At 40.8% G+C, this 25464-nt stretch overlaps 1 long non-coding RNA gene across 3 annotated transcripts in view; it reads right to left on the bottom strand.

Moving 5' to 3' along the window:
• LOC117802691 overlaps positions 1 to 25464 on the bottom strand; it is a 387685-nt gene that overhangs the window by 87517 nt on the left and 274704 nt on the right. The window lies entirely within an intron of this gene.

The following is a 25464-nucleotide window of genomic DNA, read 5'->3' on the forward strand; positions in this document are numbered from 1 at the left end:
ATCTTCCAGCTGTTAGCAAATCAAATACCAGCATGGCAGAAGGTCACCTAGTATTTAAAAGACAAACAAGGTGGTAATTACAAGGAAACCAATTAGAAGATTAACAAATCCAAAATGGTTTAATGTCATCTAAGTTAATATTTAAAAGTCAGAATTTTAAATTTGGAAGATAAGAATCTTGGAGATCCTCCAGCCCCTTCCCTGGGGCCCAGAGCTGTGCAATGATTTGCCCAAGGTCACACGAAAACTTTGAGAATTTCTAGACAGTTCCAGGTGATATTTGAGCTCTTACATTTTTAAACAGTTTAACCAGAATGAATTTTAGGTTATTGTATTATTTGTTCCATGCTTATTAAAAGCAATGTATTTTTTAATTTTTTTGTAAAGATTATTTATTTTACAGAGCGAGAGCATGCACATAAGTGGGGGGAGGGGCAGAGGAAGAAAATCCTCAAGCAGACTCCCCGCTCAGTGTGGGGCCCAACTCCAGGCTCAATCTCAGTACCCTGAGGTCATGACCTGAGCCAAAAACAAGAATCAGATGCTCAACCAACTGCACCTCCCAGGCGTCCCAAGAGCAGTGCATTTTAAAGAGCATTTTACATATACCATCTCGTTATTTCCTGTCAACAACATGATGAGGTTGGAACTACTGTGTTGCCATTTAGGAGGCGAGAAAAGTGAGGCTCTGAGAGGTCAGTAAACTTGGTTCAAAGCCACAGAACTGTGGTAGAGTCAGCCTTCAAATCCATCTGACACCACAGCTGGTGTTCTTTGTACGATCTTTTCTTTCATTCTCAACATTTGCAAAGATCAGTTATTAAAGATACAAGAGTAACTAACCATCTTGGTATATCACAAAAAAACTTAGGGTGGTCCTGGGTGGAACCTTCCTGACACATTATCACTGAGCCCAAAAGCTCTGTAGAGCTTCAGCAAAGCCATTCAAAAACACCTCAGCGCTCCAGAACAAAGACGCTGCCCTCCCCAGACACATGATGATCCATCATGTTTCTACAAATATTGTTAGAAAGAAAATTCAGGACAATGAGCACCTGTGGTGGAGTAAAACGTGTCCCAGGATTAAAATTGGAAGGTCTGAGTCCATAGAGGACACAGTGCTAGACTCCTAGTCTCACCCATAAAATAAGACAAGACTTTGAAAAGTTCAAATGAAATAATTTGGATAGACTTTGTGGAGTTATTAAAAGAAATCATAAACAAATATTTATAGAATATATCATCCTATTAAAAAATAATATGGAATAGATGAGCTTACTCTGTGCAAAGTTTAAAACATAATCCCTGCCTTCAAAGTGTTGATAAGCCAAATGGTAAAACAAATGTGAGTAGATACAGAAAAAAATTGGACTTCTGGTTTTCTTTCCCCATTATCTTCAGGTTACAAGTACTGTTGGTATATTTGTGATAATGTATTTACTTTGCCTTTTGAAATTTTTTCTTAGGATAAACTTCTAATTTAAAATTACATCAGGTATTTCGCCAGTTTAAGGTATGGGTCTGGCTACCTACTGCTGTAATATTTAATCATCCCAAAACTAAGTGGCTTAAATTTATAACAATCACTTTTGCATTAGTTTTCACAGTTCCAGGAGTTGACTGAACTCTGCCAACCAGTTTTGTCTCTGGGTCTCTTGGTTAGCTGCAGTCAGCCGATACCTGGTGCTGGAATCATTTCAAAGCCTTCATCACTCACAAGCTTGGTGAATCCACAGTGGATGCTGGCTTTGACCTCAGACCTCCTCTAGAACTCTTATCCAGAACACCTACATACGGCCTCTCCATAGGGCTTCCCATGGGGAACCCTACTTTCTCATGGCATGGTGCCTGGATTCCAAAAGCAAGCACCCCAAGGAGTACCTGCAGGAGCCCTATCACTTCGTATGGCCTAGCATCAGAGTTCACATAGAATGACTCTGGTTGTAGTCATGGCTTCCCAGATGCAAGGGTAGTGAACATGATGCCTTCCTCCTAATAAGAGGACAGTGAATCCCATATTGAAAGAAGCACATGCTGATGGGAGAGCCATCTTAGAATTGCAGCCATCTTAGAAGATACAATCTGCCATAGGGCATGATAAGCAGAATTCAAAAGTCTATTATACTATGATGAAAATTTATTAGATAAATGTGCATAGGAGTAAAAGGAATATACAAAAAAGAAAATCACTCTCAGACTAGGGCTATTGGGGTAAAAGAATCATCTCATTCTTCCAAATATATGTTTCTGCTACACTCTTTTCCTTTCAAAACGCTCACTCATGATACCAGATCATCTGTGTTCTACAGCATAGCCCGGCTGAAGAACTCAGGTGCAGTAAAAGGGGACATAAACTCTCACGGTGGTTTAAGGCCTTTGGTGGAAGATTAAAAGGTTGAGCTTTTGTTTTATAGGTGACAGAAGGCCAAAGACATCCACTGAAAAGGTCAGTCTGTGTAAGGAAGTGTTTTTAGGAGGACGCTTCTTAGACTGCCAGGGGAGCCCTCAAAGACAGTAGTTCCAACTCCCCTGTGATAGACCAGCTGTAGAGTGTGAGGGCCTCCAGAAGGGTGGGGACAAGAGGAAAGGGAAGGGAGCAGAAGAGTCAAAGATGATCCACAGAAAGAAGGAATGGGATTTGGAGACTGGAGAACTATGTAAAGAGATGGAGCCGAGGACAATGCGGAGTTTGCCCATCAGAGTAACTGGGAGATTCTGGAAATCACTCACTGACAGAAATGGGAAGGCTGGGGAAGGGGCAGGAAGCAAGTTTCAGGAGAAAAGATGGAAAATCTGGCTTTGTCATTGCTGTTGTTTTTCAATACAGCCCTTTACTAATGATTTTGGAGGAAACAGGCGTAGAGATGTGTTTGCTAAGCCGCGTTCATCTCGCTCAAGACATCAGATCTTCATTTGCAAAGCTGTCATGCCCTTGCCACCTCTGTGCCTTCCTCTCTCACCCAACATTTTCTTAGATATTCTCCGTTGAATACTTTCTGTTTTTCACGTCTCAGCTTAAAAATCCCTCTCTTGGGGAAGGCTTCTTTTGCTCTGGGACTAAATTAGATTCCCCTGCTCCACACATGCACGGCACGCTGCAGGGCTCCTTCGTCCTTAGCAAACCTGTGATTATTTAAGTATTTGTAAAAGGAATGCTTGTGCCAGTGCTCCTTACTAGAATATGAGCTCCCCTGGGGAGAGACTGCATCCGGCGTGTCTCACTTGGTATTCCTAGTGCTTCCCACTTCACCTGGCACACAGCTGGTACTCAGTAGCTGTTGCCTGAGGGACTGGCCAGCTCTGCCTTCTGAATTCCTTGGGCTAGCTCTTACCAACTTCAATACCTTCAGGGTAAGGAGGTCAAAGTAAAGGGGGCCAGGTGGGGAGGACTGTGGTAAATTACAGCATGAGCCCAGGGAAAGCATTAAATTCCCCTTAAAAACAACACAGCCTCAAAACAAAAAATAACACTATGTTCTGAATAAAGTGCATCTTCAATTGCCTCCAGGGCGTGGGCAATCCTCCATCTCAGATACAACCTGTGTTCCTCCAGGCAGAATTGTCCCCTATAGTAAGAAAGAGTCCATTGCGAAACATTTGCAACCAACGGGTGATCTTCCAGAGGGCACTCCCACCTTCATTACCACTGTCCTAATATGAATTCTGGACATCAGCAAGGATGCTATTTAAATCCTGTTCCCACATATCATCTACAACCCTCCTCCATCTGTGGAACATAGGACCTACAGAGAAACTTAGACATCATCCATTCCAATCCAATCATTTTACAAATGGGGCAAATGACTTATCTGCCAGGTTGTACAACCAGTTATTAGAGCTACGCAGACATAGGATAAGAACCCAAACTCATCTAAGTGCTGTCCAGTGTTTTTTCCATGTCACCATGACCTCTGACATGAGTCTTAAGGTGACTTTTAGAACCGAAACAGTGTGAAAAGTTAGATACAGAAATAATTCCCACCATGTATCTATTTTAATAAAAAATATAAATATGCATATGAATAAACATTCTCACACATTGCTTTTAATTCTGGGCATGACCCAGACTGGGATCTGAAATTGATCCCTTGCTAATGAGAGACAACTAAAAGGCAAAGATTTAATGATAGAAATTGTTTATAGTTGGCCATAAATAATGCAGTAATGGAATATTGATGCCAAGTTCAGTAACTCAAACGAGTGATAGGCTAGGAAATTCCTGCTCCTTTCTGAAGCCTGACACACAAGCGCCATCCACCCTATTAACAGAATGTGCTAGAGCACAGAGCCAGAAATTGACTGAGCTATCTGGACACTCCAGGCTGACTCATTTGCAAGATGATTCTTTTCTTAGATTCCCAGGATAGAAAAGACATCATATTAGCTTTTGTACATTGAAAAATAAAAATGATGTGACCTTGCTTCCTATTCTGCTGTCAAGCTGAGGGAAAGAGAGGTGTCGAAATGTCCTGAAGTTTAAGTTCATTTCATGGCCCATCTCTCTCCCCAAGTACTAGGAGTCCTTCTCTGAAGACCCTCAGAATCCCTGTGCCACTGTGCTTCGTCCGCATTTTAATTTCCTCAGAGCTCTAGAAAAGACCCAAACCTATAGCTGTGAAGCCTTATGCCTCCCCCCACATCTCTCTTGCCTAAGTGCCAAACAGAAACCAGCTTGCTGCCTCCATTTAATCACAGGATGACAATATTTCAACATAACAGAGGGGCTGTTTGTGCTTTATCTTTTACTGCATTTTTATGGGGAGCAATATATTTCTTCCTTTCCTCCCCTGATACTGTAACAATCTTTCCTAAATTAAATATGTAACAAATTTCTCATACAACTTTATTCCCAGGCTCTTTTTAAACCATCATTAAATATCTTCATGCTGTTTGACAGTTACTCCTCATCACTGTTACCTCAGACTTCCTGGTGTATACGCAGGTTGCCAGTGTGCAGAGAAAGAGCAGACAGGAGCCACAGGGGTGGCTGGACCCCCCCCCCAGGGTATGCAGGGACAGGCAGACAGGTGGGTATGGGGTGACAGCTAGGGAACCAGAGAGGCACACACTTAAGAAGAGTTCATCCGATTTACCTTTTCATCCCCAGGACCTAACTCTCTTGTTCCAGGCAGAGCAAGGTTCCACTATTTGGTGGAAAGAAAGGGGAAGGGAGAAGACAGAAGAAACGGTAGAAGAGGAAAATAGGAGGGGAGAAGAGGTTGAAGGCTGGGAGATGCTTAGTGCAGAAAGAAGACAGGTGGAATGCACCACACCAGACGGAGATGTAGGGAAGTCTTCCATTCCTTCATTGATTTGATCCAAGCCAAGATATGCATAATAATGACAGTATTTCCTCAAGGACTATGGCTCTGGAGGAAAAGGACAGTCTGCAGAGCAGCCCAGTTACAGCTATGGCCCCAGGAGCATTGTGACAGGCAGAAAGGGGGGCTCCAGGGGCAGTACGTAGGGCTGAGCCACACTGCCAAAGGAAGTGGGCTCACTCGATTGGGGGAACAGGTACTGTAGGAAGACCAGACCAATAGCCATGCTACCCTGGAGGAAATTACATAGGCCAAGAGAGAAAGAAAAAAAAAAATCCTGCTTAACTTTTCTAATAGTTGCAATTATCTAGATTTTTGATCACATCACTGAGCTTATCTGAAAGAAATGGAAATAAACCGGGCTTCGATGCTGGCTATAGTCACGGCTGCTGTGTGTCAGCTTTAATTTGCAGCCATTTTCTCTGACACATATTCTTTGCGGTGTTAAGCAAAAATTGGTAAGACTCCTAAGTGCCTAATTCACATGACTTTTGCAGATACGTGAACCTCACCCAATGCAATGTTAAAAAAAATTACCTGAACACTTATGCTATGTTTAGGTCCCTTGGGTAACACAATTGTATAGGATAGTGCTGTTGTAGTATTTTTTATTTTCAGTGTCAATCCAGACGTGCAGGTAGATGCAAAAGCGATCACAGAAAATGGAAGGAATGTTTTGATGAATTTTTAGGGAATAATCTAATGCAGCCAATATTTCTTAGCAACGTGTACTGCCGCCACAGGCTTATTTCCTGTGTTAGACTTCCCAACAGGTTCTGAAATCATACATTGTAAACGGTAACGGTCTGTGTGTAATAGAATGAACTGTCACCTGTGGAGTTTTCTCAGCTATTTGCAGGGTTTAAGGAAGCAGCTCGGAATGGAGAAAATATCTTACTAGAAGTCAAAAGGGCTGGTTCTGCTTCAAGCTTTCCCACTAACTAGAAACAGTGATCTTGGACGAATATTTTCATCCAAAGCCAGGCCTTGATTCCTTACTGTGAAATGAAAGAGCTGGACCAGATCTTCAAGAACTCTTCCAAATCCAGCATCCTTAGATCCAGACACAAAATAAGGAGTGATATTAAAACCCACAACCCAAATCCCAGGAAATATAGAAAAGGGATCATCTCTGTAAGATCTCTATCCCTCTGCCTTGATATTCATGGCAATTGATATCATCATGACAAAATGATGATAGTAATCATTGGTTCTGATAATTATGTAACATAGGTGCTAAGGCAGACAGCCTTTGATATGGAAAAACAGAGAGTAGAATGGTAATGCATGCAAACAAGAGACTGACAATACTCTGCTCTTTACCCATTCTGTTCTGTCTGAACCATAGTCACTAGGATGAGGAAGCAGAAGGGTAAAAGGGACATGAGAAACACAGAAAACAGAAGGTAGAGCAGAGCCAAGGCTCAATTTTTCTGCCTTAGCTTCGGCTGTCATTTTTAAAATAATTTTAGACTTCCAGTAGAGTTGCAAAATGAGGGCAGAGTTCCCTTGAACCTTTCACCCAGCTTTCCCTGATGTTAAGATCTTGCGTAACTCTAGTACAACTCTGAAAACTAAGACAATGACATTGGTACAATAATATTTACTAAACTATAAATTGTATTCAGATTCTAGCTTTTTGACTAATGTCCTTTCTCTTCCAAGATCTAAACCAAAGGCTTGAGTTTACCTGGGTCAGTTTTAGACTGTCTTTGCATGTAACAGCAGATAGAGTTCTTACGTCTTGGGATCCCCTATAAATTAAGCTCCATGATAGCCCAAGAAAAGACTTTGTCAGTCTTATTTATCTCTGTCGTCCCAAGCCTGAGAATAGTGCCTGAGACATAGAAGCTCAAACATGCGTTGAATGAATGGATGGATGGATGGCAAAGAGGTCGGCTAGATCACCTTATTTCATTTCTCTAGAACAAAAGCCAATGTGACCAGGTTCAAAGGATTCTTCTAAATATTTCATTTTCCTTAGTTCTTGAGTTGTCTTGGTTACTCTAAGATTTTTACGTGGCATTATTTTACTGGAATTCTATTTGAGCTATTAAGAACTATTAAGGATTCTGGACATACAGATGACAATTCCACTACCTCCTGGCCCACCCCACAGGTAGGCTATATAACCTCATCTGCGTTCTCTTAAGCATGTTTCCTCACTGTAGGGACTATACCGTTTTACACCAAGTCCCTCACAGATGTTAGGTACTTAGTAAACACTTATTGAATAAATGTATGATAACCTTTCTTCAGTAGCCCGATATTAACTATACACCAACATGAAACACATAAAATTCTTTAAATTAGCATTGTTGATGCTCAAATTAAAAAACTAAGCAGAACTATTTGGCAAAATATATTGTCAAATTCCCATTCTCTGCCTGAGAAGAAAACTGAATTTCAGGCCCACGTTCTCCAGCAAACCCGTAAGAGAAAGCTTATTCTATAACGAACTACCAGATCTCTGACCCTCCTTTTCCCTTCAAGGCATATTTGTGACTTACAACAAGTACATTTCTGTTCCTTGCATGTTTGGTAGATTGGTCCACCAAACACAGCAAGAGCTGGTTTATTTTAACTGTGGCCTTAAAGTCCTCAAACCACTGCCACACTCTATCTGCTACTCAATAAAAAACTGTCCTTGGTGTAAACAAAAAAGAGCAGAGACTATGAAAGTCATTCACTGCATGCTTCCAATGCTTTATGACTACTTCTTCAAACCATCATTCACTCTTGCACACAGTGACTCATGCAAACCCACATCCTTCTCTGTGACAGGTACCAACACCCTCTTGGCTTGACCTACTGGGAGGCAGAGCCTCATTGTGGGAACGAAGGTATTCAAAGTGTTTTAGATCAGGCAGCTGGTGGACAGATCAGAGCTCTGAGTAATCAAAGATAATTCACTCACACGTACTGTATATTCATACTATAAGCAAATCTGTCTATAAACAAAAAACAAACCACGTCATTACAGAGGAACAGAGCTAAGAAGGCCCTTGGAAAAGATAAGATGGTGTCCTTGGGACGTAAAGTGGTTCACCTATGACCACAATATGTAAGGCCCAGTTGGCAGTTTAAGTATCGAAGGATGTAAATTTTTGGACTGATTGTTCTAAAATCACTGTTTAGAAACTAGATGCCAAAGGTAGCAGCAGCAGGTATCACAAATGAGCCCATATTGTTCCCTTGCTTGAAACTTTTAATGGATTCTGATTATGCTCAGGGCCAAGCCGTGGGCATGACTGGCGAGGACGGTGGGGCTCTGGACCCTGCTCAAGCTCCAGCCTCATCTCTCCTCAACCCCCTCGTACCACGCAGCCTCCCACCCCACTATCCTGCCTACAGTGGTTCTGTGATACCTGGTCTGTGCCCCACGTTGTCTTTGGCCCCTGCCTTCTATGGTACCATTTTACCCTAAGATCTCTGTATTAGACTGCTTAGCCCAAGGTTGAAATTAGCCTGTTTACTCCACAAAGTAATAAATAACTTGAGAGCAACAATCATATCTCTATCATTCCTTCTGTTATTCCCAGGACCTTGTACACTGCCTGGTGCATTACAAGTAGTAAAGGAATATTTTTTCAGTGAACGAATACATCTAAAGAAGAATATCAACATTCTTGTTAGTTCTATGCAAATAATATCTAAATATCTCATTAATACCATTTTCCCCCTAGGAAAATAATACTATATAAGTCTAAAACCAAACCATATGATACTTTATAAGGATTGGTTTGCTATAAAAAGAATATCAGTTATTATTGTTATAATTATTCCCAAGCACCATGCTATATTTATGCCCCTGAATCAACTGGGTTATAAAAACTTTACCCACTCTATTCCCTGTGAAATGATATTCAGAATGCAATTTCAACACGCTGGGTCCTTAGAGCTCTGATCTGCTAATTCTGGATTTGCAGTCATTTCCATTATAAAGGATGAGGGCTTTCAGTTCCTAGCCCCTGGGTGCTGGTGCCCAGACAATGTGCCATTGGAGCCAATAAACCATCTTGCTAACTCTCAGAGCAAGCAGGCTGTGCCACCCAGTGAACGAATTCTTTCTCGTATAAAGGCCTCCCATATAAAATGCTTTATAGGGCAGGGGCATCTGGGTGGCACAGTTGTTAAGCATCTGCCTTCAGCTCAGGGTGTGATCCCAGCGTTCTGGGATCGAGCCCCACATCAGGCTCCTCCGCTGAGAGCCTGCTTCTTCCTCTCCCACTCCCCCTGCTTGTGTTCCCTCTCTCCCTGGCTGTCTCTCTCTCTGTCAAATAAATAAATAAAATCTTTTAAAAAAATGCTTTATAGCGCAGTGCCATATTATACATACAAAAGAGTTAAACTTATATTCTCGTAATATTCCAGAGGTTTTCTGAGGGGACCATGTGACAATAAAGCTGTCTTTCCTACAAGTATTTACATTTCCTGCCTTCTTTGCAAATGAATAAAGGATTGCTTTTGGATCCCTGCCGAAATAATCCTTAATTGATTTTTTCAGGTGTTTCCTACTGCCATGGTAACCATAATCAAATATCTCTTCATGAATAGCCTTGTCAATTGCAATATAATATTCTTGCTGAATACAGTCTCTAGTTCTCTTTCTGCCAAGCTCTCTGGAGCTTTCTCTTTCTTGACCTAACATTTTCTTCAGGTTCCTAGGCCCCTTGGAAATAATAGATTTAAATAGCATGCATGTTTCTTTTTTTTTTTTAAATGAGAATCTCCTATGAGTTCCATCAGTAATGACACCTACACTAAAGATAAAAACAGATCATGCTTTCAAGGGTAATAGATATTTTAATACTGGCATGATTTGTCAAATATCTGTAATCCCTCTCAAATCACCTTTGAAGGTATTGTTTCATTTTTTTTTCTTTTCTCACCCAAGAAAAAATCATTATTCATCTTAAGAGAGAACATCTTGTCAAGTGTTGCAGTTCAACAAAATAAGGAAAACATCTCTGCCAAAATGCAGCAAATGTGATTACACAAGGCCAAGGAGAAGCCCATAATTAGATCATTACCATGGAAACAACCTAATTACATGTGTAAAGCAGTGAGGGCTGAGTTGCAGATCTGAATATGTTAATATCATTGTCTACAGTTATAATATTTCTGCTACTTAGCCTTCCCGAAATATAATCATATAAGCCATATAGATAAATCCCAACTCAATTTAAATGAATGAAAAAATACTGTGCATTTATGTGAATGAAGTTCAGGGATACTCACTCTATTATAAACATACACCTATACTCTTAAATGAGAAAAAATGTTGTGTGTATTCATAATAAATGTACATTAGCATGTAAATAGCTGAATGGCTGTAAGTATGCAACCTGGAATTTCACACTGTACAAAAATTCTTTATAAGGACAAAAGTTAGGGCAAGGTTATGAAATGTTTTTAACCATATGTTGTTTGCTTATACTAAGGAATAATTTTATATAGTCTACTCTTAATTATCTACAGGCCAGTTGTTTCTTAAGGTCTCATTTGATCTCTGATGTCTAAAATGTGAGTGTCCGTGTATCGTTCACCACAGTCAAAGATATAAGCTCCAACCTGGCGTGGGGGGATGGGGGGTGTGGAGAGACTACCCAGAACAATTGTATTACTACAAGGGCCTGTTTACTTTTTAAAATTATCAAATCTAAATACCTGCTCCTAATTGCCTTTTAACACAGAGAGTATAAAACAAATGTTCTTGTGTTTGAATTTCTTAAACATCTCCCATTTTCTGTCCTTGTTTTTCCCAACAGGCTCCTCCTCTTTCAGTCATCTCAGACTCTGGCTGTCACTCACACTGGGGGCAGGACACACCTCCTTCCCTGCGGAGTTACAAGCAGGGCTTTGGTGAGGTGACTCTCATCTCCCATGCTCTGCCATTTGAAAAGCATCTTCCCCAGCAGCCCCAGGTATCAGCTAGGCCCTGACCTCCCTGCCTCTCCTGCAAGGGCATGGCTGCCAGAGGTGAGGAAGGCCTGACAGGAGATGCTGCTGAGCGGTCTCGCTCCCTGCGCCTTCCACCCCACACGCCTGGGAACTGAGTGGGAGAAGCGGCCGGTCTGTGAGCAGCTCAAGCATCCTGGACCCAAATATCAATGTCTTTCTTTGACAGAGAGGCCAAGACACATGAGCAGATAAGAAGCTGGGGACAGAGGACAGAGCCCACCGTCACAAATACAGGATCTGAAGAAGAAAGAGAGCCTGTTGGAGGAAAAATAGCTGTGCTTAAAGTCGGCCCTTGGTTCTTCCTTTGGATTGCCCCCTTGTATGAATCACTTTTGCTCTGGGCCCTCCACTTCTCTGCAAAGAAACAGGCTGGGCTCGATGAGTTTGAGATCATCTACAAGCTCTAACTTTCTGATTTTACGGCTGTAACAGAGCCCGAGCCAAACCCTGCTTCCGGCCTTCCCTTCCACATCCAGCCTGGGTGGTCCCGCTGAGAGGATGCTGGGCTCACTCAGGCTCCTCTCCGCTTGACTGTCCAGCCATCCAGCCTACAGAACACACACACTGCTGGAAGAGAGAGAAGGGGCCTGAAAGGCAGTTACAATTACTATATTTGGGCTCAAGCAAATCACATAACCTCTTTAGGCCTTAATTTTCTTTTCTGTTGAATCATGGCAGTAGGAATCTGGAGATGGTGGTGAGTGAAGGGATCTCTCCAATCCCTTCTAGCTCTGACATATCATGAGGAAAATTAATTTTCTTTATGTACTTCTTTCATCAGCTCCCTCCCATACTCAAAACCCTCCACTGACTCCTCATTTTCATACATTCCAAATATAAAAGCCACTGCCTTTCCGAACACCCTTTAATCCAGCTCAAGTTGTGCTGCCCAGTCTTGTTTCCCTCTATCCTCTTTTCCCACAGTTTCTCAGCCCCAACTCTCTGGTCTTACTAGGTTTTCTCAGAGATCCACATATCCCTGACCCCAATTCTCTCTTGACCCTGATGCTGCCTTCTCATTCAGGAACCTGACCCATGGAAGGCACTCACTAAATATGGTAGGTGGACTGTTGGACCACCACCCAAATCCTATCCCAGTTTTCAAGGAACAGATTAGGACTTCGCCTATCTGGGAGGCCTGCCCTGGTCCCTCTAAATTACATAATCATGCTCTCCTCTAATCCACAGAATTTATGTTGTAACACACCATTTAAGACCTACAGTCATGACCTCTTACTCACTTAAAAAAGTGTGTGGAAAATTTAATCTACTCATTACAAGTAGACATCCTGAAGACTAATAGCAAGTCCTCCATTTCTTCCTAATTACCATACCACCTATCCCCACACTGAATCCTTGATAGGTACTTAGGAAATATTAAATTGATAGGCTGGGAGGTGCTCCAAGAATATGTCCTCTAGTGGGGAGGAATATCGTCCCTATCCTACAATCTCCACACAGCAAAATGCTCATCTTTCAAGAAGAAACTCAAATGCCAGCTAAACATGGCCTTTTCTCTATACCACTAGGCAGAGCTTGTCTTTTCTCTTCTTGTATATGTCTACTGGCACCTGTCGTGTTGCTATAATTTGTTTATACACCTGTTTCCTTGCCTAAACAATGAATTATTTTCCTTCAGAAAAAGAACCAAATTTCCCTTTTGTTGTATTTCCATGCCCAGTACTACTCCTATAATATAACAGATGTCCAATAGAGTGAATTTTTTCTTTGCTCTCTCTGAAAATTGTAGAACCAATTTTTGACAATTTGAGATGACAGACTAATGTGAGGCTTGATACGCAGTTTATAAACTCATGATCCAAACTGTATACAGGATCGGGGATAGAATAATCCACAGGTTTCTGGTATCTCTGCAAGTCCTCCCCCCAGTTACCTTTAATAGTTCTGAAGTGGCTATGCATTCTACTGCACTCTGTGGCTTTTAAAATCCACATTCAAGAGTCATTAAGTATTTAAAACCACCATAAAAACTAACATAGTTAATAGAAAATACAAAGAACATACTTGTTATGATATCTTCTCCTGGGGTGGTCCATAGATTGGTATGAGACTTAAATTGCTTCTTTTAACACCACCCATTTATCTCTCATTATAACTATCTACCTTGAACTTAGTTTATTCATGTATCACTTGTACTCTATCGGATGCATATTCGCTGGGGGCAGGGACAGTTTTAGATATCTGCAGCACCTCACACAATAATTTCTATGCGGCAAGGGCAAAGTAAACAGCTACTGTATGACTCTGTTAATCACTCTATTCCAATTTTCTGACAAATATTAAAACTGAGCAACACGGAGAAATCCCTCTTATCATAGTATCAGTAAGGATGGTTTTTTTTCCCTGAGAAACTGGCTTGTTTTCTACCATTGATTATAATGCATTTTATTATTGCTTTCATTTCTTCTCTTGAAGTTGTCCAGTAGACATCTTAGAATCAACTTTGTGGGCCACTCCTTGGAAGTGCACGGGACTTCAAGGTACAATTTCATAGACAAGTCTGTCTCCTTTTCCTACCTTTATTTTCCCCTTCATTTAATTTTTTCTACTAATTTTAGTTGAATATTATCTTGCCATACAGTATACAGTTTTATAAGCTGTCAAATTACTTTCAGGCCAAACAGAGAGAGATGAACATAGAAAACAGAGATACATGCATACTATAAATAAAAATGAATAAATACCAAATCAGAGATTTTCTGATTAAAATTAATTCTTGATTAAATAGCACTCCCAGCTTTGCTATTGATAAATTTCCTGAAGTTGTTACTACTAAATCACCATTTTAACCACCCTAGAGATTATTCATAATTTTCTCATGCTTGAGAAACACCCTTTATTTTCTCTGTAATCATCTGGCCTCATTGCTGCCCACTTCCAACTTAGCTAGTGGCTTTATGGGGGGACAAAAGGGTAAGGAGGTGGATAATAATTGCCTTCAAGATTATTTCTCTACTTCAGGAGCTGGGATGCAATCATAGCTATCACTTACAGTGCTTCCATGGGCTAGCACTGCACTGAGAACCTGCTATCAGTCAGTCCTCACCATTACCCCGAGAGCTGATACTATTATTCTCATCCTAGATTAGTGATGAAGCAACTGAGACAGAGGCACTCAGAAACTGTGGTAACTTGCCCAAGATCACACCTGGAGTACATGACAGAACCCAGATTGAAACCCAGCCTGTCAAACCCACTCTGTTCCCCAAGATGACATCCTCCAGACCCCTGCCGTTTGTAGCCAAACAAAGCATTAGTACATAGTGCTTTAAGATAAACTTGGTAGATTTTTTAAAAATTTTATTTTATTTAAATTCAATTAATTAACATACAGTGTATTATTAGTTTTAGAGGTAGACTTCAGGGATCCATCAGTTGCATTTAACACCCAGGGTGTTCGTTCCATCACATGCCCTCTTGAATACTCCATCCCCCCACTCTCCCCCCCTCCAGCAACCCTCAGTTCTTTTCCTAGAGTTAAGAGTCTTTTATGGTTTGTCTCCCTCTCTGATTTTTTCTTCTTTTTCTCTTCCTTCCCCTGTGATCCTCCGTTTTGTTTCTTAAATTCCACATGCGTGAAATCATGTAATTGTCTTTCTCTGATTGACCTATTTCACTTAATATTACCCTCTAGTTCCATCTATGTCCTTGCAACTGGTAAGATTTCATAAATTTTGTGAATTTAAAAAAAAATCCAAATGCTATTGAAGTAAAAGGGATTGAGAAAAGGGGGGATTTTCTTTCATTCTCGGTCGTAAAATTATTCATTGCTTCCTGCTATTATAAGTCATTTGTTGCTTCAGTCAATATTGCCTGGGGCAGGCCTGGGCTTTATTTGCCATCTCTGTGTTTGAGTCCTGAAATGAGATTATCGATTTGTGATCAGTGTAACTCCTGGCTGAGCCCTGGATGTGACGATCCTCTAACAGAGGGTCTCGAGGAAATCAGCTGCCCCCCTCTAGGCAGCATCTACATGTTGCCCATTTGTTTGTGTCACCCCAGCATCTAGCACATAATAAACACTCAATAAATATATGCTGCTTGAGTGACTGGATTCATAAATTACTCTTTGGATATAGATTTTAAGTTTCGTGTGGATAAAAACTCTGTTTAGCACCTTTCATCGTGCTAGCATTGAATAATATAGAAATGATCATTGAATGCACTAGTCACAGTTTGAAGGTAAATGGTAAAGATAGTTCCTGTGTCACTGAAGTCATGGGCTAGAAGACACATGAAAGTAAAAGCATTGCCAATAAAGAAAATTTATTTTAAACCCCATGAATCCTTTTCATAAGGAACGAACTTTTCAACAAAATCACGAGTGATTTGGCTTTCTTTTTTTTAAACTTCTTCAGCAACATAAAAGAATATTAGGCTCTTACATATTCCCCATTTTAAACCTTTATCACCTGAAACATAAAATGATTCCTAGGCTTATAGGGTCTTAGCAAAAAATAAAAGATGTGGTAGATTTCTCCAGAACGTTAGTTAAAAGATTTCTATATTTTATTATAGAGGGCCTGTCGGGGTGCCATTCAGAGGACATTTCCCAACAAGAAGTATGAATGGGGCAGACAAGACAGTCCCAGTTAGGCTGGAACCAAGATCCAGGTATATCTGTCATTTTGGTTTAGAAGAAACTCCTGTCCACTGAACTGTTTGTATCCATCTGGTGATTTATACAACAGCTGAGGAATCTCCCAAAAATGTCAAACTGTATTCCCAGCTGGGGATCAAATGCATACAGACAGGCAGGGGGAGCTAAGGGTGGTAGGAAGCAAAGGAAGCTACAATGACAGGAGGCTCTTACACAATTTGTGAAGGAAAATGTTCGAGAGGACTGAGATAGCCATGACTAGCCTGCCTCAGCCATGGGACAGAGATTGAGGAGTGAGAGGCAGTCCAGATACCACACCAGTCCTAGCACTACTTGCAACAGCCCCGCCCCCAGCAATAGACTGAGCTCAGACGGTGATGCCGCACATTCGGCAGAGGGGCCCATTGAATTGAGTGTAACGGCGAAACCAGGAAGCTATTCCCCTTACTTCCCAGAAGACCACCACCTCGTGGGCCTTGAGGATGGAGGACTTCAGGGCAAGGATCCACTCTTCAGATGGGTACGGGCTGGTGGAAAGAGCAGCAGGGATCTGTGGCGAGTGGAGCCTTGGCTGGATGCCAGGTAAGTTACCATTTGTGGCCCACAGAAATACCTGCGGTGGACTCTCAGGAATGACATGCATGTCTGAGTGAGTAAACTCGCCACTACAACTCTTTATCCATGTGTTTATCCACTACAAATTCAAGTTTAACTTGAAATGAGAATTCACCTACACCTGTAGGCTGGAGAAGCCTAAGAGCATTCAGTTTGCAAATTCTTCTGTAAGATAAAATAGAAACAAAATAATAAATTGCTATATATCCGGGCATCCTGCTTTATGGTTTCACAAACTATGTCTCATTTCTTTCTTCAAACAACTCTGTGAGGAGAACAGAACAAGCATCATCCCTATCTAATAGATGAGGAAACTGGTTCAGAGAGGCCAAGGGATTTGACTGTGATCACACAGCTCATGTAACGCCCAGTGGCCATGGAGTTGCACCAACCTGCAATCTCCGTGTGCCATTCATCCGCTGACCCACAAGGTACTGATCACTTGTTCTAGGAGCTCGTGAGTACGGATAAAGCATGATTTTAAAGTTGGGAGAGCAGTCAGAGGGAAGTCTAGCCTGCCACTCCAACAGAGGTGTGCAGAGGCTAACTCGTCCCCACACATACGACTCTCCCGAAACAGTCTCAAAAGACAGCGTCTTTTCCTGTCCTTTGCTTCCCTGATCTTCTGACTCTACTTCTCCTCCTCCTTCTCTCTCCAGATGGGCACCAAGGCTGTCGTGCAGTGGCTGTGCTGGGAGTACAGTGGTTGCTGGGGGGAGGAGGATAGGGAGGAGAGACACACAGAGAGGGAAGGAGATGAGACAAGGCAGAGAGCAAGGTGGAACTGGCAGAAGTCCTACCTACCTCTCTTCACTCTGTGCTCTTTAAAAACATTCCTACAGTTGTTCCCTTTTTAAAATCTCATTGAGCCAAAATCTGTAAATACAATTAACCAAGTGCAATCATGTATTCGCTAAAGAAAACCGTAGGAGGCTTTTTTTTTATTATTTAAGTCCATAGATAATGCAACTTCTCTGCAAGGCCAGCCAAAACAAAAACCCGGGGGTGTAAGACCCCTTAAATGCTTTAGTATGAAGTGGGTTTTTAGCATTTTCTTTTCCTTCTTCCCCATTTTCAGAACCAATTGTCCTTTCTTACACCTTCGCTGTTTCTGTGGAAGGCAGCCCACCAAAAAATAAATACACAGGCCAGGCCGGGAGTTGTGCAGGCAGTGAGCGTCCCTTGGCCTCTGGGGCATCCCTCCCAATTCAGTCTGCCCTGGGACTGGAAGACACCATGAAGAAGTACCTTCCACCTGACTTTTCTGTCTTAGAAAAGCAGAGAAAATGAAGGTTGCCAGGGGCAGCTAGATTGGCTGGGACAGTTCGGCTCCTACACACGGCAGTGAGAGGTTTACCGGGGTCAAGCTGAGCGCTCCTTAGTTTATGAACCAAAGGAAACGTCCCCATCCGGGCCCTCACGAGCAGGTGGAGGCTGCCTGTGCCTGCTCCCATAGCGCGGGGGATGGCACCCACCAAGCGATCAAGGTCAGAGGTGCTGCTGGCCTAAGCCTGATTAAAGAGTCCGGACAAGCTCCGTGAGCTTTGATTCACAGTGAGTGAATCAGAGCCAGCCCTCACCATAGCTATTCGACAAATTCCCTTCCTCAGAGATTTATGGAGTGCCTGCCACACGCAAGGCACTGTACCGTGAATTAAAATTTTAAAGGAATTCTCACAACCTCTATTACCTTTGATCGATAACCTCTGGGCAGGTAGAGTTACTCTTGTTATCAAATGATGAGCTGAGGCCCAAAGAGGTTCTGTGACAGTGGTGGGGCAGAAGAGTCCCCGAGCCTGGCTGCCAGTCACCCACTTAGGAGGTGGGCAAGTCTTTCAACCACTTGGGCTTTAGTTCTGTAGCTATAAAGAGGAGGGTTGATGGGTTGGTCTCTGTCAAAGACTCCTTATAGTTTGTTTTTATCCTTTGTAGCTAACATTTGTTGAGTAGCTCTTAACGTGAAGTGGGTACCCGTTTTACACACAGGGATATTCCTAATATTCTGTAATTTGTTCAGGTCCTGTTACTAACAAAGTCATACCATTCACATATTTAATGAGATTTATATTTACATTAAATTTTACATTGAATAGATTTATATTAATTTGTGCACATAGAAGAAATAAGGGAAAAGTAAAACATTCTTTCCTTTCCCTCAGTTGCATTTCTTGAAGGCAAAACTGGGTCTCACCTCACTCCTTGCTTTTAGTTTTATTGGAAATGTGGAGCCCGAGCCAGAGTCTCAAGATTTGCCAAGTCAGTCTTTGCTGTTGTTGTGAAGTACAGCTAGTCAAGTAAGTTTATTGTGCTTGGTTTGGGTTTTAATGCAAAAATTATTTGTAGAGAGAAAACACTTTTTAGTCCATCCTCTGGGTGCCTTAGAAGGCTATGCAAGCTTTCCACAAGTAGAAACCTAAAATCGCCCTTTAAAACCCCACTGTAAACAAGTCTCATGACCTTTATATTGCTCTCAGCCGTTACTATACATGTCTGTTGTGGTTTGCATTTGTAAAGGATTTTATAATTATTTAGCTGACACTGGTGATAACCTTCTAAATTAAACCTCAGCCTCAGTAACGGATGTTTTGACCCCACTTGCCAAGTCCACTAGCAGGAAATGAGTGAAGCCCTCTGGTGGGGAAAGAACCTTTCTGTGTGTTTCTAGCAAGTAAACTGTCATCACATTTAATTGAGATTTGAGAAATGGGTAGCAAAACAGCAGTGAATGATGGTATTTGCAAATTAGTTGAAGCCAAGTGAATTTTTGCCTGGAGTGTTCCAACTGAAAAAATAAATATAAGGAAAATCAATGTTAGTGGAGAGAATCTTTCTTGTTTCCCTGCTGATTTTCCATGAATTAAAATACATGTATTTGATTTGGCTTGGAAGTCCTTGTCTTTTTTGACCCTTTAAGGGAATCTGTCATATTGGAAATAAGATGTTGATGTAAGATAAGATGTCATAGAAACCACCTTTGAACTTACTGTACTGATGTAAGGAATGGTTCAATCTCTATCTTCCCCTACTCAGCCCCTAATATAGATTTTGTTCTTTTCCATGGAATTATTTCAAATGCTTCCAAAGGGGAAGAAAAAGAGCTTTTCAGTTTTGCTCACTTTCAACTATGATATGGGCAAAATCATCAGTACCCATTTGGGCCAGTAATTGACACTTATGGTTATCAATGAGGCTACCCGGAGCTCTGTTCTCTGTGCATTCTTGTGCTTTTATAAAATTTAAGTATGTGAGGTCAGTGCAAAAGTCACAAGTTTTGAAAGAATGTTAAGTAACAAAGTCTGTATTTTACACAGAATCATCTTTAATGTATATGTCTAGCAATCTGAATTATAGAACAGTTCTATCTTGAGTATAACATATGTTTAAGTTAGATTTTTAGAGATATCATGCATTTAATATTAGTCTCTTTTTGAGATCCCAGATAACATAATAGCCTGGCTTAATAATTACTTGAAATCAGCCAAACACGATTTCTATATGGCAATATGATTAAAAATCTGTCATTTCACATTTGCATATGTAGAGAGGATATACACACTTATAACACACAAATATATATATATATACACATAATATATATACACACACACGTGTGTATATATATATATATATGTGTGTATATATATATATATAGGTTATATACACACACGTGTGTATATATATATATATATATGTATATATATATATAGGTTAAAGTTTCCTCTGATCATTCTTTACTTCAGAGAGTTTTAGTAAATAATAAGCTTCAAAAAATAGTGGGTTTTTTTTCCCCTATGCCTAATTTGTTCTTGACTTGAATGGTAAACAAGGAGAGAAAGAGAAGATAAGCCTTGTCATAAATGACAACTGATCTAACATTTTCTTTCTTTTTTTCCAAGGTCTGTGGCTGGATTCTAGAAAGATCTACACAGTTCTATAATAAAAATTTTCATTGTGATTCTATTTAACCCTTTTCAGCTTTTACATGGGGTCTGTATCTTTATAAAATCAAAATATATTATCATTCAAAATTAGATTTATTGCCAATCCAGATATAAAAGACCTCAAAATATCTAGTTCAATTTTCAGCAGTGGACCTGCAAGAAACACTCCTAAGCTTATGTACCATATCAGGTATGTGGACTTGTCACTCTCCCTACCTTCAGTAGAAACAGAGAAAGAAAAAAAGGGTTTCAGAGGGGGAAAAAATGAAGCAGAAGTCTCAATTTCACAGGTCAAGAGTAATTATTAGCCCTGAAAATGCTTTGTTAATGATTTAGGCTTTAAATTACTGTAATTCTAACCCACTCCCACGTAAGAAAAGAGAAGCAAAAGGGGAAGGCATAATAAAAATCTCGGCTTGGTATAGTCTTACTTTAAGTATTACCTCAGTTGTTTCCAATTCCTGCATGACTTCCCAGCACTTCTGCATTACTCTTACCCTTATTCCTCTCTAATATGTTTCACATTGATTTTTTTTTCTATTCTCTGCTGACTGCACAGTCTGAAAATGCTTTGACCTTAAAGTCAAGGTCAAGTTTGCATTCCCAGAGTAAACAAGAAAGAAAGATGGAGGAGAACTTGAAAGAAAACCATCTAACCAAGAAAAACTATGGAGCAAAAATATGTCTCCTAAAAAAAAAAAGAAAGAGAGAGAGAAAAAGAAAAAGAAAACATGTCTCTCTTCTGGGATTTCTCTTTCTTTGAAATTTGACTTTCCAGGTGAGGAACACTAATATGAGCTGCCAGTAAAGGAGTGAAATTTTTCCCCAGTATTATTTGTGAAGGAACTAATCTGGCATTAAACATTCCTATCACTCTGTTGAATAATAGATCTGATAGAAGGAAATTTCCAGCCGTACTATGCTCAGGTACTATACCTGAAAAACAAGAACTACACATTAGGGCTCCAAGAAGAGTTTAAATAAATTACTGCTGGAAAAAAAATATGCTTAAAAAAGCCATAAGTTTGAATAATCTTCTGGAATAGTTGCAGGTTTTATAAAAACTTCATCTCTGTCTCAGGATTTAACTACGGTAATTTGACAGTTAACTGCTTAAAAAGATAGTATTCCTTGAAACGTTCATAACTTTCCATTTATAGCAAAGGGAGAAAAACAACCATCCTCATAAAAACATATTTCTTGTTTCCCTATTCCAGTCTAAAAGCAATTTTTCACACAAGTCAAGGAACGCATTTTAAAACTTCATTATAATGTATCTAATATGGACATGGTGATCTAATACAAGTTTAACTCAAATGGGAATCTGAGGGATCTACTTTTTTTTATAAAGGCCCTCCGTTGAAATACAGTACCTCCCTGGAGAGGTTTTTTAATTTAAAGTCAGTTCTACACATAAGCCTTTTCATAATCTGTGTCTTAATTATGATGTGACATGCTATGACATCATTCAGAAAGCAATTTCAGTAATTGGTTTGCATTCACATGGACTGCCCTGTTCAGCTTAGGCATACATATTCCATCATCTAGTGTATCTTAGATCTCTGGCCATTGAGGGCACACTTCCCTGAAGATTAGAAACCTCCGTGTCTTTGGTGAACAGTACTGGTGTCTAACCATTCTTCTTCTTCTTTCTCCTTTCTTCTTACTTCTTCTTTCTTCTTCTTTCCTCTTCTTCTTCTTCTTTTTTTTTAGCAGAACCTAATTTTGTCCAAATAACCCTCTTTCCTCTTTATAAGCATTGACCCCAACTCTAGCATCAGCCCCAAAGAAATATGACTAATTCTATTTTCTTTGCCAGAAATTGATTCAGAACAGGAATAGGAGCCAACTCCGGACAGGGAGATGTGAAGAGAGGCTCCTAGGGGGTTTCTAGAAAAGAGAAGAAGCCTAAGAAGAAACTCTTCTTCCTCAGCTGGGTAGTAGTACCCATAAATACATTGCTTAGAACTCACACAGCCTTCTCAATACCAATCTGAAGATGAAACCAACTCAAAGACAACAGAGTGAAGAAAAGATTAGAAACAAACAAACTTGGTATCATCGAGACACAGTGTAAACCAGCTCTGAGGTCCACCCTACTTAGGACTGGGTTACACGAGATGTTATCGTTACTGTCATTTAAGAGCTTTGGCATCTGGGTTTCTATTATTTGCAGCCAATAGCACACTAACCAATTTCTCTTGGCTTCCTTCAACTGTCTCTACCTTCTGAGCTTAGGCATTTCAGAAGATTCCAAAGCTACTTGTTTACACCATTGCTTAACTTAAACTTTTCTGCCACAAACAAAGGGAATAAGATAATTTAACAAGATCAAAACAATAATTTCCGGAATGTATCTTGCAAGTGTTGCTTGGCATTTCCTGGCAATGCTTCCAGCCAGTGTCAGGCTGCTGACTAAAGATGTGAAGGACAGAGCATTCAAGTGATTGTCATTTATGCACCATGAGTTCACACAGATTATAACCACTTTATTAAGTGAGATGGAGATGATGAGGAACAAACAAAATTTGAAGTTGCCTTCACAACCTTCCTCAAACCTGCTGTCAAGGGTTTCTTCCTCACCCTTCAGTTACATCTTGGGTAGATCTCACAAGTTTTGGCTTACTTTCGGGCACTATAGATCCCTTCATGAACCAAAAAAGTCCAATCCAATCAAATGACAAAACTTCAATCTCTCTTTCATTTCACAGTTCCTCTCCTCCCCCACTCAGGTCTTTTTACAGACTTTTCTTTGTCATCAAATGGCCCTGTTCAAAATATCAGGGACTCACACAGCATTTCCTGATGCTTGTAAAACATTCTTTAGTTTCTCCTTTGCAAGATCCTTGATTCCTACTCCTGGAAATTCCTTAGGCTCAGCCTTCACCCTAAGCGAGCATCCCTCTCATGCGAGGTCTGCTGAGACAACTTGTGCCATCTTGCACAGCATTCGCCTGTCCACAAGAAAACAAACACATCCTTCCCCACCACATTCTCAGACCGTAGGCGCAATTGCCCTTCTGGCCTCAGTCTGCCACTTTGCACATCTCCAGCCTTCCTCATGCCTTCTCATTTCTCCTGAAAAGAATCAGGCTCTAGTTCCCATGCTGCCCAAACTCTAGAGCCATTGGCCAAATATTATAGCCATTAACCACACATGGCTTTGTACTTCAAATGTGGCTAGTCCAAGTTGAGATCTCAAAGACTTAGTAAAAGAAATTTAAATTATAACGTGGCTTACATGATATTTCTATTGGTTGGCTCTAGAGCCTTGCTACTCAAAGTATGTTCTAGACCAGCAGTGTCAACATCTAAGGAGCCTCTTAGAAATAAAGACGTGGGCTTTCTGTAGTGCTTCCTGTAATGGCGTTTTAACCAGATCTCCAGGTAAAGCTCTGATCTAGAGCAGTGCTGCTTAATCTGAGGTCTGGAAACTCCATGCTGATCCTTGAATAATCTGTTACCAATTCCTGACAAAATATGTACAGAAATTAAGAGTACTGTTTAGAAATTTTTTTTTAAGATTTTATTTATTCATTTGACAGAGAGACAAGCAGCAATAGAGGGAACACAAGCAGGGGGAGTGGGAGAGGAAGAAGAAGGTTCCCAGCAGAGCATGGAGCCCGATGTAGGGTTTGATCCCAGGACCCTGGGATCACACCCTGAGCCAAAGGCAGATGGTTAACGACTGAGCCACCCAGGCGCCCCTGTTTAGAAATTTTTATAGCAATTTGACGTTACCATAAAGAATGTGTGATCAGTGAAGATTTTTTATTTCATTTTTCTAGAAATTTAGTTCTATTAAATGTTATCCAAGTATGTGTCCATTGTGAAGCATTGCTCTAGAAGACACATTTAAAATTCTCCCAAGAAATTTCTCACATTCTGTAAGACAGCACCTACCCTGCCAACAAACATCTCTCTTCTATCTTTTCTCGAAAGGTGTTTCTTGCAGTCTCCTTCCTTGACTTGAAATGAGATCCCGTCGCTGCCTACTCTCCCACTGCACAGTGTTCTCTATTGCTGCAACTTTCCTTCAAGAAATTATCCTCTAGGGGTGCCTGGGTAGCGCAGTCGTTAAGCGTCTGCCTTCAGCTCAGGGCGTGATCCCGGCGTTCAGGGATCGAGCCCCACATCGGGCTCCTCCACTGGGAGCCTGCTTCTTCCTCTCCCACTCCCCTGCTGTGTTCCCTCTCTCGCTGGCTATCTCTCTGTCACATAAATAAATAAATAAAAATCTTTAAAAAAAAAAAAAAAGAAGAAGAAGAAGAAATTATCCTCTAATGAACCTCCAGGCTGTTAAAAGCGTTCTATGAAGTGACAGTACTTCAGCACATCTTATAAGGAACAAACCTAGTACATCTCTTAGACTGTGAAACAACTGTCACTAGTTGCCTTCAGTTTTGAACTTTGGCCCAAATTCCAAAGCACTAGGAAAATTCCCATCCCACATCCTATCAAGGCCAAGACTCCCAAATTCTCTGGAGAACTTATTTTAGGCTTTGGCAATCTCTGCTTTTATTTTTTATTTTCTTTACCCCTCTTGAAACCTTCCAATTTCCTCGTATTGGTTGAAGTAGTCATGACAATTGATCCTGCATTGAAAATTTTAGTTGGAGTAATATACAATCTTTCAAAAATATTATACCTGTTTCTTTTAAAATTGAAGGAAAATCTTAGAGCCATGCCCAACACATTCTATGAAGATACAAATATACTTAATTTTGTGCATATCACATGTTTTTGGCAATTGGACATTTAAATCTTTTTTGGTCAATTTACTGTCTACAAGCAGCTCACCATTTAAAGAAAACTTGTGGGGGCGCCTGGGTGGCACAGCGGTTAAGCGTCTGCCTTCGGCTCAGGGCGTGATCCCGGCGTTATGGGTTCGAGCCCCACATCAGGCTCCTCTGCTATGAGCCTGCTTCTTCCTCTCCCACTCCCCCTGCTTGTGTTCCCTCTCTCGCTGACTGTCTCTATCTCTGTCAAATAAATAAATAAA

Source organism: Ailuropoda melanoleuca, chromosome 1, assembly GCF_002007445.2.
Source record: "Ailuropoda melanoleuca isolate Jingjing chromosome 1, ASM200744v2, whole genome shotgun sequence".
Classification (NCBI taxonomy): Eukaryota; Metazoa; Chordata; class Mammalia; order Carnivora; family Ursidae; genus Ailuropoda; species Ailuropoda melanoleuca.